We start from the raw sequence: 13,525 nt of genomic DNA on the forward strand, positions 1-13,525 counted from the left end.
CTACACCAAGGTTATCATAGTTTGGGATTTTTCATTAGTTTTACTTTTAATTTTGTTGTGAGTTTTTGTTTTCAGATTCAGTTAGTTTTAGAGTTAGTTGTAGTTGTTTTGTAATGGGGTATTTGTTGGGTCCAGATTCAATAAGGTCACAATAAATGTTTCCTTTATTTCCTTTGTCTGATCCATCTCAGCCCCAATAAGTTTATTAAGTCATAAAACCAGATAGGTGAAATAGATTTCATATCAACCAAAAAGGTTTACGGATGAAAAAGTTAACAAAGACGAAAACGAAGGACATTTTCACGATGATTTTAGTTCGTTTTGTTAACCACAAAATACAGTTTCAGTTAGTTTTTTTTCTTTTTTAAACTCTCGTTTTAATTTTTATTTCAGTTAACAAAAATGTTTTTTCAGTTCTAGTTTTCGTTATTTTGTTAGTTTTCGTTAACTATAATAACCTTGGTGTACATCATCTGGAACCTGTGTGTCAACTTGTTCTAGTCATAAATCTCTAAAGAAAATTATATAATTAATCAATTAATTTAACCTTCTGAAGTGTATTAGGGTTCAGAACATTAAAGCATGGCTTTCTGAAGTCAATTGCTCAACTGTGTCCCATAACATGTTGCAGCAATTTTTGGGTTGATACCATTTGTTCAAAACATATGCTGCTGAATTAGGCCATTTTTATGGAGAATGAATAAAAAAAAAATATGGAGAATGGATAAAAATGGTTTAAAAAAACTGTCCAGAATATTACATTAATACACCAAGATCTTTGGAACAACATAAATAAATCCCATGCTGTGATCTGTTTTCAAAACCTTTTTGACTTTTTGGAGATTACGGCATTTTTCTCAATTGGATGATGAGCACTTTTTTTCTGTAAATTGATGAGAAATCCCCTTTATTGTCAAGGAATAATATAGTAGTAATATTATAGCTATACATCTTGTTCTAGGTCTCTAGTTTATGGTTATAAAGTTAGATAGTTAGGTTATTAGTTGACTGAGGCTACGTTTACATGGTGACGGTCTGAACAGAAGACCTAAAGTGTCGTCTCGTCTTCACTTTTTATTCCTGGTTTATTCGAGTGTTTCCAGGAGGAAATCTGCTGATACGGTGATCTCAAGTGTGTGAATGTGATCGGGTATGCAGCCAGGCGGCATCACTTAAAGCCATAAGAGCATCTTTGGACATGTGGAAGTTTTCACGCCACACATTTTCATCAGCTACTCCTTCCACAGTTCTCCACCATCACTAGATCTCCCAGGTCTCCTCCAAAGCCGTCTGGCTCCTCCCACCAATCGCTGCATCCAGAATGTGATGGAGGTAATTCCAGATCCTTCTCTGTTCACTAATACTATCTGTACATATCATGGACATTTGGTGGAAAGACTCCTGTAAGTTTATTAGAGCTGCCAGAGCAGCTTGAAGGTCCCACCATGGAAATAATCCCACGTTTGTTTATTTCCTGTCCTGGAGCATGGATGTGACGTAAACACAAACGTGACGTGAGCAGATCAGATCAGAGTTTTGTGTCTTGTCAGTGTAGACGACACGCTACGGAGGAGAGGATCTAAGTTTACACTCTGGAGGCTGGAGGCACATTTTTGCGTTTCCAAAAACACCGTCACCGTCTAAACGAAAGGCACTTCCCATAAAATATTTTGTCGTTTTTACCTGCAAGCGTCCTCCTGTAAACGGGCCTTAGGCTGTGATTATCCTACAGGTCACATGTGGTCATTTTTCACAGTGGGCTCAAGTTTCAAGAAGACGACTACAGGGACTAACATCACACACATGAAAAAGAAAAAAATGTAAAAAAAAAAATCCAAACCCAGCTAAAGTCCCTTAATTTAATGCCAAGGGGTAAAATAAAGTGGAAGTAAAAGGTATACAGCCATGTTGAAACAGTATGCAGAACATTTTGAAAGCAAAAGTATATTTTATTTGAATTATATTTTGAGCAGTGAGCCATGGACACAAACATATATTTTATATGCATGGATTTTCATCATATGAGGAGCTGTTCAATGTGAAAAGGATTGCTGGGCAGTTTCCAGAGTATGTGCCCCATGCTGCTGCTCTACTAGTGACTGAACAAATGAGCGAATGGCAACAGCTTTCCCATTAATTGTCATTTCATTATCTCAAGGAGAGCTGAGCCGTGACCGAGCTCACACAGAGCAATTTAGCTCTCCGCCAATCCAGACAGCCGCTGTCTTTGCAGAGGCAGAGCAGCTGAAAGGAAGAAAAACAACAAAGAGAAGACAGACAGAGCGACTGACAGACAGGCACAATGTCAGTTAGACAGACAGACAACATGATTAGCCTGCAGAGAGCCGAGTCCAGATACACTCCCATGTTGACAGGAAACACTGTCACTCTTCTCTTTTCTCTGCAGAACACTGCAAAAGGTTCATGCTTTGTGTGTTTGTATTGAACAACATCATAAAAATATGTCTGCATGGCTGCAGTCTATTCAAATCACAAGTGTTTCCAAACGGTGGTACCATGCCACAAGGGAAAGAGGGAAACAACGAATCTTCTGACGGTTCACACCAACTGATACTCAACTGATACAATGGAGACATTTGAAATGTCTCCAGCACTTCTACTTCAAGCTAATATTAAAGCTGCTTATATAAATAGCATATAAGGCCCCGTTTACACGAGGACGCTTGCAGGTAAAAACGACAAAATATTTTATGGGAAGTGCCTTTCGTTTAGACGGTGACGGTGTTTTTGGGGCTTAAAAACGCAAAAATGTGCCTCCAGCCTCCAGAGTGTAAACTTAGATCCTCTCCTCCGTAGCGTGTCGTCTACACTGACAAGACACAAAACTCTGATCTGATCTCACGTATGTGTTTACGTCACATCCATGCTCCAGTACAGGAAATAAAGAAACATGTGGATTATTTCCATGGTGGGACCTGATGATGCCGCCTGGCTGCAGACCCAATCACATTCACACTCTTTAGATCACCGTATCAGCAGGTTTCCTCCCAAGATGCGACGCCACTTTTTTCAGACCGTCATCATGTAAACGTAGTCTAAATCTTACTCTTCAACAGACCTTCACATGTCTCTCAGTGCTTATTTTTCAGCTAACACTTGCTGTTTTAACTGATGTAGTTTAAATCAACTGAAACGTAAACTGGCTTCAACTTCAACCTGATCAAAGGACTGCACACAGCATTCAAGCATCAATCAGGAGCAACTCTATACTAAAGAGTAGACCAGACAATAAAGTCACACACAGTTATTCTTGAGATAAGGGACAAAAAACTGATTCATGCCACTGAGTTCTCAACAATCACTGACCTCCGTGTGTTTTAATCTGACTGAGTTAGCCAGTTGTTGTTGCAGCCTGTTAGAGCATGTGAGTCCCTGTGTGTCCTCAGCCCAAAGGTCCCCTTCAGGTTGCTCTGTGAGCTCCGTCCCCACTGTTTCCATTTCAGGACTGTTTGTGGTGGCTGTGGCTCCACTAGCTGCTGTCTGTGGCCTCAGTTAACTCCATGTTGAGAGCCATGTGCACTCAAGTGATACGCTCTGATTTACACTTGAAAGTACTTTTGGAGCTTCCACTTCAACTTAAGTGTAGTGTTCTTTCTTTTTGCCAGACTACCTGACTGACTGACTGACTGACTGACTGACTGACTGACTGACTGACTGACTGACTGACTACCTGACTGACTGACTGACTGACTGACTACCTGACCGACTGACTGACTGACTGACTGACTGACCCTTAAGCAACGCTGCTTTCACCTGTTATTCATCAACTGCTTGCATCTTTAACTTTTCATCCTTTTTACCTGAGACTTTTATCAATGAGTTGCTGTTTATGCTGCTTTCAGTGCCTGCACATTGACACTTTAGTTGACTTATACCAGGGATGGGCAACTGGAGGCCCGGGGGCCGCACACGGCCCGCACCCTCACTTGAAGTGGCCCTCAGTACAACTTCATGCATTTGAGCATGAAATCTTAAAAGTGCAGTGTAAAAATGCACAAAATTACTTCTTGCAATTATGTTGGTCTGCTGTTCTTGCACTGAAAAAAAAAGAAACCACAGTAAGTGGTTATTTTTTATTTGTTTCAAATCTTTTGTATTCCTATTTATACTGTTATACATGCACTTGAGCATGAAATATGTACTTATTAGGGCCACGGGGCAATCGCCCCAAGCATTATTGTTATACTGTGGATTTTTTCTTCTTCCTCTTCCGGACACAATTTCGTCCCGCTACTAGTGTGGTACTGGTGTTGGTGGCACATCTGTGAGTCCTACGCCCAAACTATAACTCTGACAGCTTTACCAGAGGATTGTGAGGGAGAAGAATAATTTTCCTACGTTTCTATGTATAAATTATTTCTGTAGAGTGGAATTTGCGGCCTGGAGCGCAGTTTTCAAATTTATTTTTTGACAGTTTTTTCTCTCCCTCTACACTTTGCTGATGATGTCACACACTGTGACACGAACATTCCGTGCAATACACACCCATTATAATCTCAGAATTTCTCCAAAAATGATCATGGTCATTGAACAGGGATTGATAAAAAACTATATGACCTATCGAAACGTGGATTAATACACCGATACACAAGACTTGTGTCTACTGTTTAAAGTTTAAATGGAGTCTCTAGGTGAAATTATGCCGGAGAAGTAGACGTTTAAAAATCTCCAATTATTGTTCTTTTTTGCTCATTTTTTGAGCGACTTACCTCGCGAAAATTTTGTATTCTGTAGAGAAAAGTAATAGCACACCGATCCCGATCAAACCGCATGTTTTTATATGTAAATTGTCCTGCAACTCTTTGAGTTGTACTTACTGCATGGTCCTATATGTGGCCCTGTAGTGTCCATGAAAAATTGTGGCTCCCTCCAGCATTTAAGTTTCCCATCCCTGACTTATACTATTCAACTGATAATTCAACTAAACTCAGCTAAACCAAATGCATACAGTACACAAATTTAAAATCAAAATTAAATTTTGAATGCTTTTTTCCTTTACACTGGCAATTAAATTACTGTTCAACAACACTTTAATTGCTTGAGCCCTTTCATCTTCACTGACACTTCACTGCTTTTGTTTACTGTAACCGACTTTAACTAAAACATCTCTTACTATTCAACTGGCAGCTGAACTACCAATGTCATTTCACCACTTTTAAAATGTTCTCATTGTTTACTTTCTAATTGACTTTGATACTTTGAATAGGCAGTAAACAAACTAAATGTAATTATTCAGCAGTCAGTTCAAATAGTGCCGTCACCCTAAAGACAGAGAATACACACATTTCTGTAAAGTACACCATACATACTCTAGAATTGACTTTATTCTCACGAGCAAATCATTACATTCGGATATATTTGAAACACAAATTCATCCAAACACATCTAGTGATCAGGCACCAGTATCGCTGGTTTTGAAGCCTCAAGTTTATTTTTGCCATCGCCATCTTTGTTTACCTTCTTTTTTTAGCAATCAGCACACAGATCAGGATATGAAAGCTGCTGTCTCTTTGTTAAAACACGTTAACCTTCTTCTTCATGTCACGTCCAGAGAAAATGATGCATTTCTGATATTGATTTTAAGTCAGGGCCAATCTGGAATAAAGTAGACTGGATGTGTGGACCAATTTTTATTTTCAAATTCAGTCGTGTTGACTAGTTTTTAGAGTGAGTTTGCTAGTTTAAATTAGTTTTTATTTTTTGGATAATGCTTAGTTGTAGTGTAGTTTTTATTAGTTGTAGTTGTTTTGTAATGGGGTATTTGTTGGGTCCAGATTCAATAAGGTCACAATAAATGTTTCCTTTATTTCCTTTGTCTGATCCATCTCAGCCCCAATAAGTTTATTAAGTCATAAAACCAGATAGATGAAATAGATTTCATATCAACCAAAAAGGTTTACGTATGAAAAAAGTTAACAAATACGAAAACGAAGGACTTTTTCACTATTTAGTTAGTTTTTGTTAGTTTTGTAACCACAAAATATAGTTTCAGTTAGATTTTTTTTTTTAAAAAGCTCTCGTTTGTATTTTTATTTTAGTTAACGAAAATGTTTTTTCAATCCTAGTTTTCGTTAACTATAATAACCTTGGTAGTATTGAGTACCTTCAGGAGTTAGTGCAGATGCTGCAATAGCATCAGTTATATGACAACTGGAGAGCATTTATTTAATAAAAGAAGATCAGAGAACAGTTCTGAAGCCTTTCTCTTCTCCTGAGTGGTTACAGGACGGTGTGATGGTGATTGACAGATACTTCATCCAATGACCTATTGTTTGAAAGTGCCTGTCTTTTCCAAACACTTTCCATTGACTATAATGGTTCTTCGTCCCAAACCACCTGGCAGCATCAGGTTTCCCTAATGAAAATGAAAGAAGAGATCAAAGACTTTGCAGCAGGTCCGACCACTAATATAGCCTTGAACACTCCTTGATGCTGGTCCACATGAACCGCTGCACATCTCCACCAAGGGTCAATTAAGACTGGATGTCATTTTCTTCTTGTGCCCTGCCTTGTCTACTCAGTTTACACTGAAAATAAATTGAATCTATAATCCATTATCCGGGGGCAGATTACTCTTCCCGCTGCAAGTTTCTCTAGTTGCGATGTTTTATCACCTCATCTGTGTTCAGTGGACCACAAACTCTGATTGTTGATTGCTGCACAAGATGGTTTATAACTACCAATAAACCACAGATGTTAAAGCAATTCAGTGAACAAAAGCTATAGCCATTTCACATGTGGGGAAAACTATGAAATAACAGAAGTCATTATTGTTTTAGGACTTAAAAGTCTGTCCATCTTCAGAGCTGAAATTGATCTCCCAGTTGGCAACTACATCCTCCTGATTCTCAAAGAAAAAAAAAATCAATGTAACACAGTTTTCCTCTGGCTTAATTGAGGATAATATAGAGTGCTGGCTACTGGAGAAGGAAAAGAAGACAAGAAAGGAAGATGGCTTGTACATGAATGGGGAGACAGATTATGGACCCATCCACATGCAGGCACATATAAATAGTTGCCCTTTTGACAAATAACATAATGAAAAAGAATTACCTAGTCATAGTGTTAAAGTTCTGACTGATCACAGAGCTGGAACAGAGGATGGGCTAAGATGACAGATTGGAGGGAAACTGGCTAAGTGTTCAATCACTCTTCCCCCGCTCCCTCTGCACTCTTTAACCCATCACAACCCACAGTGACATGTTGTAACAAATACTTTAAATGTTCTATAATCTCCCATATTCAGCTTTATGCTTGACCTTTACTCAACACATGGTGGTCCTGTGACTGTGACAGGAAGTGACTCCTCCAAAATGTGGCTGTGACTGAAAACAGAAATGTGAAAAAGTAAATTTCAAAAAGCTTTTTTTTGTTACTAGGCTAAGTTTCAACCCATTAATTCTAATTAATTCTAATCCGTCAATAGGCTTTTCCTGTATTACATTTAACTTGTTCTGACCATATTTCCTGAACAAATTAATATAAAACAAGTTACAAAAATATCGCTGTGACGTATACGTCACATAGGGCTTTTAACCTAAAAATCTTCATGGAAAACCTGATGTGACGTATTTGTCACAATAACAAAAATGGTCATAGTCTACTCAATTATTTTCACTGTTTAAACAAATCTGGAAAGGAATTTGTTGCCCTATTAATGCAGTTGATGCAGAGAAAAAGGTAAATTTGTGTTTCTGTAAGCAGAAAAGGTGTCGAGTTTATTGAATTTGAAAAAAGAAATACCATAAACATAAATACCATAAATGCCCAATGTGACATATATGTCACATCACAGATCTCTGACATGTAGGGGTAGTATTAAAAAAAACCCATCATAAATGTGTTCTATGTGGTCCACTTGGTCCCCCATCATTGTCCTTTGAAGGACATGGAGTGGACACAATGTAAGAAGTTACCATGTAGACGTCAGCGACTTGGTCTGACTCTACCTCTTCATCTGGCCTGAACATGTTTAACGGGAAAGGCAAGGAAAGTTTATTTGTATATCACAATTCAACAAAAGGTAATTCAAAGTGCTTTACATAAACATTAAAAACAGCAAGACACAATAGAAAACAGTAAAAATTCAATTAAAACAGGGAAATGGATATAAAAATACAAATAAGATAAAATAAGATACAGCAGGATAAGAAAATAGATAAAATAATAAAAAGCACAAGTCAAACATTGCGTAGTTAAAAAGTAAGGGCAGTAGGACCTACTGGTACTAAACCTTATCAGGACCTCCTGGTACTAAACCACATCAGGACCTCCTGGTACTAAACCTTATCAGGACCTACTGGTACTAAACCTTATCAGGACCTCGTGGTACTAAACCTTATCAGGACCTACTGGTACTAAACCACATCAGGACCTCCTGGTACTAAACCTTATCAGGACCTACTGGTACTAAACCTTATCAGGACCTACTGGTACTAAACCACATCAGGACCTCCTGGTACTAAACCTTATCAGGACCTACTGGTACTAAACCTTATCAGGACCTCGTGGTACTAAACCTTATCAGGACCTACTGGTACTAAACCACATCAGGACCTCCTGGTACTAAACCTTATCAGGACCTACTGGTACTAAACCTTATCAGGACCTACTGGTACTAAACCACATCAGGACCTCCTGGTACTAAACCTTATCAGGACCTACTGGTACTAAACCTTATCAAGACCTCCTGGTACTAAACCACATCAGGACCTCCTGGTACTAAACCTTATCAGGACCTCCTGGTACTAAACCTTATCAGGACCTCCTGGTACTAAACCACATCAGGACCTCCTGGTACTAAACCTTATCAGGACCTACTGGTACTAAACCTTATCAGGACCTACTGGTACTAAACCTTATCAGGACCTCCTGGTACTAAACCTTATCAGGACCTCCTGGTACTAAACCTTATCAGGACCTACTGGTACTAAACCTTATCAGGACCTCCTGGTACTAAACCTTATCAGGACCTACTGGTACTAAAGAGGGAAAGGGAAAGAGAAAACTTAACTTTGAATAAAACATGGTTACATTTCTCATATTATTAAAATATTCATATATATATTTTTGTACATCTTAAGCACACATGGGCTCATACATTATACATGCACAGATGTTATGTGAATAAAATAAGGTAAAAATAGAAATATGTATAATACAATACAAGTCTATTGGATGAAACAGAAAAAATAGGTTACACACAATTACAAGCCAGAAAATAAAAGTGGGTCATAAGGTGCATGTTAAAGGCATTAACAGACTCAGCCTGTCTAACGGCCTCTGGCAGGTTATTCTAGAGCTGAGCTGCTACAGACTGTGGACCTGTAACCAGCCAACACGCCACATGCAGCATAGATCTGAGGGTCTGGTGGTACTGTAATGGGTAAGAGGTTCTGATATATATGTATGCAAGACCAAGATTTATTGATAATTGGGAGGATTTTGAAGTTGTGTAAATGGTAGTCTGAGGTAGAAGGAGTAACAGTAGTAGGCTGTTTCCACTACCGGGCAATACCCAGAATGAGGGTCTCACTCACTGAAACGCCCCTAATTTAATACGAGCAGTCCAGAGCCGACTTTTGTTGCGACTCTTTTCCTCCCTGTAGAAGAGCAGGGTCTTTTTTCTCCCCTGAAAACAGCCTTGTTACTGATTGGATAGATCGCTAAGCAGGATGTGACGTAGTACTCTACACGAGAAAAACACACGCCATTTGTAAAAGCCGGCAAACTTTCAACTAGGGGGAAAGTGTCCACCGGGAAAGTCTCAGGCCACGCCCTCTCTAAAGTCTCAGGCCACGCCCTCTCTAAAGTATCAGGCCACGCCCTCTCTAAAGTCTCAGGCCACGCCCTCTCTAAAGTCTCAGGCCACGCCCTCTTTAAAGTCTCAGGCCACGCCCTCTCCAAAGTCTCAGGCCACGCCCTCTCTAAAGTCCTCTCACTCTGCGTGTCTCCACTACCAGTTAGCCCCCAGAGGGATTTAGAGACTCTGGAGGTGACGTTTGGTTTTCACCGTCGCTAACTGTGAACAACGTCAGCAGCTGAAACCAGCATGGCTAATTATGCACAGAGTCTCTGCTGATCATAAACATAGTGATTGTGAATTAACAGCATCACTAACTGTGCACAGAGTGTCTGGTGCTTGTTGTAAACAAACAGAGATCGCTAAGTGAACACCTCCTGCAGCAGCACATACACACTGTACTGCTACAGAGCTAACTGTTAGCCTGTTAGCACATACACACTGTACTGCTACAGAGCTAACTGTTAGCCTGTTAGCACATACACACTGTACTGCTACAGAGCTAACTGTTAGCCTGTTAGCACATACACACTGTACTGCTACAGAGCTAACTGTTAGCCTGTTAGCACATACACACTGTACTGCTACAGAGCTAACTGTTAGCCTGTTAGCACATACACACTGTACTGCTACAGAGCTAACTGTAGCTAACTGCCGCTAACGGCAGCTTTTCTTAACAAGCCGGCCTCTGACTCGTTATCGGTTCGTTAAGAAGAGTAAGAAGGAGTCGCTGGATTTGTCTCCAGTTGCTTTCTTGAAAAATAGTCGCTAAGGGGGTCTGACAAAGTCGCTAAATTTAGCAACAAAGTCACTAAGTTGGGAACACTGCTTCACAGGCTTTTACAAATGGTGCGTGTTGTTGTGGTGTAGAGTACTACATCACATCCTGCTTAGTGATCTATCCAATCAGTAACCAGGCTGTTTTCAGGGGAGAAAAAAGACCCTGCTCTTCTACAGGGACTAAAAAAGTCCTGACAAAAGCCGGCTCCGGACTGCTCGTATTCAGATTAGGGGCGTGAGACTCGCCTCATTCCGGGTATTGTCCGGCTATTACCCGGTAGTGGAATCAGCCCTATATATAACATAACACTGGGACTAGAGAAGGCCAAATGCTTGAATGCACTGACACCCCCTCTCTCTCCAGCTGGTAGGCAAGCTAATCTATATATGAGGCCAAGCAATGTCAAACAAGTGGATAGTTGTCCAAATAGATAATAAAAAGCAATGCTCATCTATAACACAACGCAATTACAATGATATGTTTTCAAGATGTTGTTGTCATAGAAACAAAGCGTTCCACAGAACCCTGTCAGGGCTTTTTGTGAGAGAAAAACACTAGATGGTCACATGCACTCTGGCTTTGTAATGAACTGCAATAATTAATGTGATTATTTTGGTGAACAAAAGTACACAGTACACAAAAGTAGTGCAATGCATTACTCTATAGAGACAGTGTTAATATTAACTATATGGAGTTTTGGGCTATTTTGTCCATTTCTGAATCCTTTTCATCCTGCCTGTATACACCACTTAAAAATGTTTAAATGCCATGTTGGTATATTTTTTTTCAGCATAACCTCATCTATATGACCTAATAATAATTTATTAGGGCCTCGGGGCAATCGCACCGAGCACTGGTCCCATACAGCAATATCTGTAGGGACCAGTGCTGCACTACTGTTATACTGTGGATTTCTTCTTATTCCTCTTCCGGACGCAATTTCGTCCCGCTACTAGTCCTACAACCTGAAGAGTTGCAGGACAAATTATATATCAAAACGTGTGGTTTGATCGGGATCGGTGTGCTATTACTTTTCTCCACAGAATACAAATTTTTCGTGACATAAGTTGAATCAAAAATGAATGGGACAGGCGACAAAAAATGAGCGAAAAAGAACAATAATTGGAGATTTTTAAACGTCTACTTCTCCGGCATAATTTCACCTGGAGACTCCATTTAAACTTTAAACAGTAGACACAAGTCTTGTGTATCGGTGTATTAATCCACGTTTCGATAGGTCATATAGTTTTTTATCAATCCCTGTTCAATGACCATGATCATTTTTGGAGAAATTCTGAGATTATAATGGGTGTGTATTGCACGGAATGTTCGTGTCAAAGTGTGTGACATCATCGCCAGAGTGTAGAGGGAGAGAAAAAACTGTCAAAAAATAAATTTTAAAACTGCGCTCCAGGCCGCAAATTCCACTCTACAGAAATAATTTTTACATAGAAACGTAGGAAAATTAGTCTCACTCACAATCCTCTGGTAAAGCTGTCAGAGTTATAGTTTGGGCGTACGACGCACAGATGATCCACCAACACCACCAACAGCCTCATTGGGTCCCATATTAAAAACGCAGGAAGATTTCTGAAAAAAGGAAGATGGAACAGTTCTTTTAGATCGCTCTAACAAAGCTATTTTTTCATTTTTCTTAAAAAAAAACATATGTAGACGTTCAGGAAGAACTCGGGACGCTCAAAGTGAAGTCGGATCAATGATAGGTATTATGGTTTTGCCAAAAATGCTTTCTGTTCGAGGCCAGAAATTCCAGTCCACCTCTGCTGTCACTCTTTAATTAACAGGTGGCAGTTAATTCTGTTGATTGCTTTGATCTTTGATGTGATTACAGTTACAGATACACACACACACACATGCGCGTAAGCGATCACACATACGTAACTTTATGCAATTTTCGCTACACACACACACACACACACACGGCCCTTTCAGAATTTCCCAAGAGGAAATTTTCTAGTTTTTTATTCTGACTTACTGGATCAACATTTTAAACCAAAAAGAAACAAAGAAAAACCAATATAAATGTGATCTTGTGTGTGATCCTGTCATCAACTCTGGTTTTTATTTTGGTGGGACTCTTTTATTTGTGTATTTAGCGTAACAATTTTGGCCATTTTGTCTTTTTTGGTCATTTTGTGTCTCTTTGTGACTTTTTTGTGTCTTTTTTGGTCATTTTGTGTCTTTTGTTGTGTCTTGTTTTAGTCATTTTGTTTCTTTTTCAGTCCTTTAGTCCAACATAAAATGTGATATTGAATCTTTTTTCTTAACTTTCAAAACACTATCATGCTCAATAAAGAATTTTAAATGTTGCAAATGTGAACAAGGTTGCAAATAAAATATATAAGAGGGTTACATCCACTTCTGTCATTTTATACTAAATATATTTGACCTTGTCTCCTTTGTTTTTACGTGTGGATGTGGTGAAGAAGTCATGCTTTAGCGCTTTTGGTGAATCCAGAGGGTTAAATAATGCATTACTTTCAAATGCTTGGAGCTAGTAATATTCAATATATTACATTTTGAAAGTAAAACTGATTGCGGTGATGGTGGATGTCCACTTACTGTCACTGATTGCTGTAGAAAATCAGTGGAAATGCGTTTAGGTCATCAAATCATTTGTTGTTTGAGGTAGAATGGTTGCCCTAGGAATGCCTCCATGAAACACAAGTTATATAATGGGAACATTTGCAATTTAGAATAAAACAAAAATCGTGCGTTTAGGGTGAACACTACTGACAAAGTGCCACCTACAGTGTGTGATTAACGCTGAATCCCAAATCAGACAGCACACGCAAAAAAGTAATCACAGAAGCAATCATGCTGTTTGACTGACGTGTAAAAGTTTGTGGAGAAATCGAAAAAGGAACACAACAGCAGTAATTCCAAAGTAGTGAGGATTT

The 13,525-nt window shown here is 39.2% G+C and overlaps 1 protein-coding gene across 1 annotated transcript in view; it reads left to right on the forward strand.

The window, feature by feature from the left end:
- Positions 1-13,525, forward strand: part of tsnare1 (T-SNARE Domain Containing 1) — a 231,775-nt gene that overhangs the window by 159,940 nt on the left and 58,310 nt on the right. The window lies entirely within an intron of this gene.

The sequence above is a fragment of the Centropristis striata genome, chromosome 8, assembly GCF_030273125.1.
Source record: "Centropristis striata isolate RG_2023a ecotype Rhode Island chromosome 8, C.striata_1.0, whole genome shotgun sequence".
In the NCBI taxonomy this organism is placed as follows: Eukaryota; Metazoa; Chordata; class Actinopteri; order Perciformes; family Serranidae; genus Centropristis; species Centropristis striata.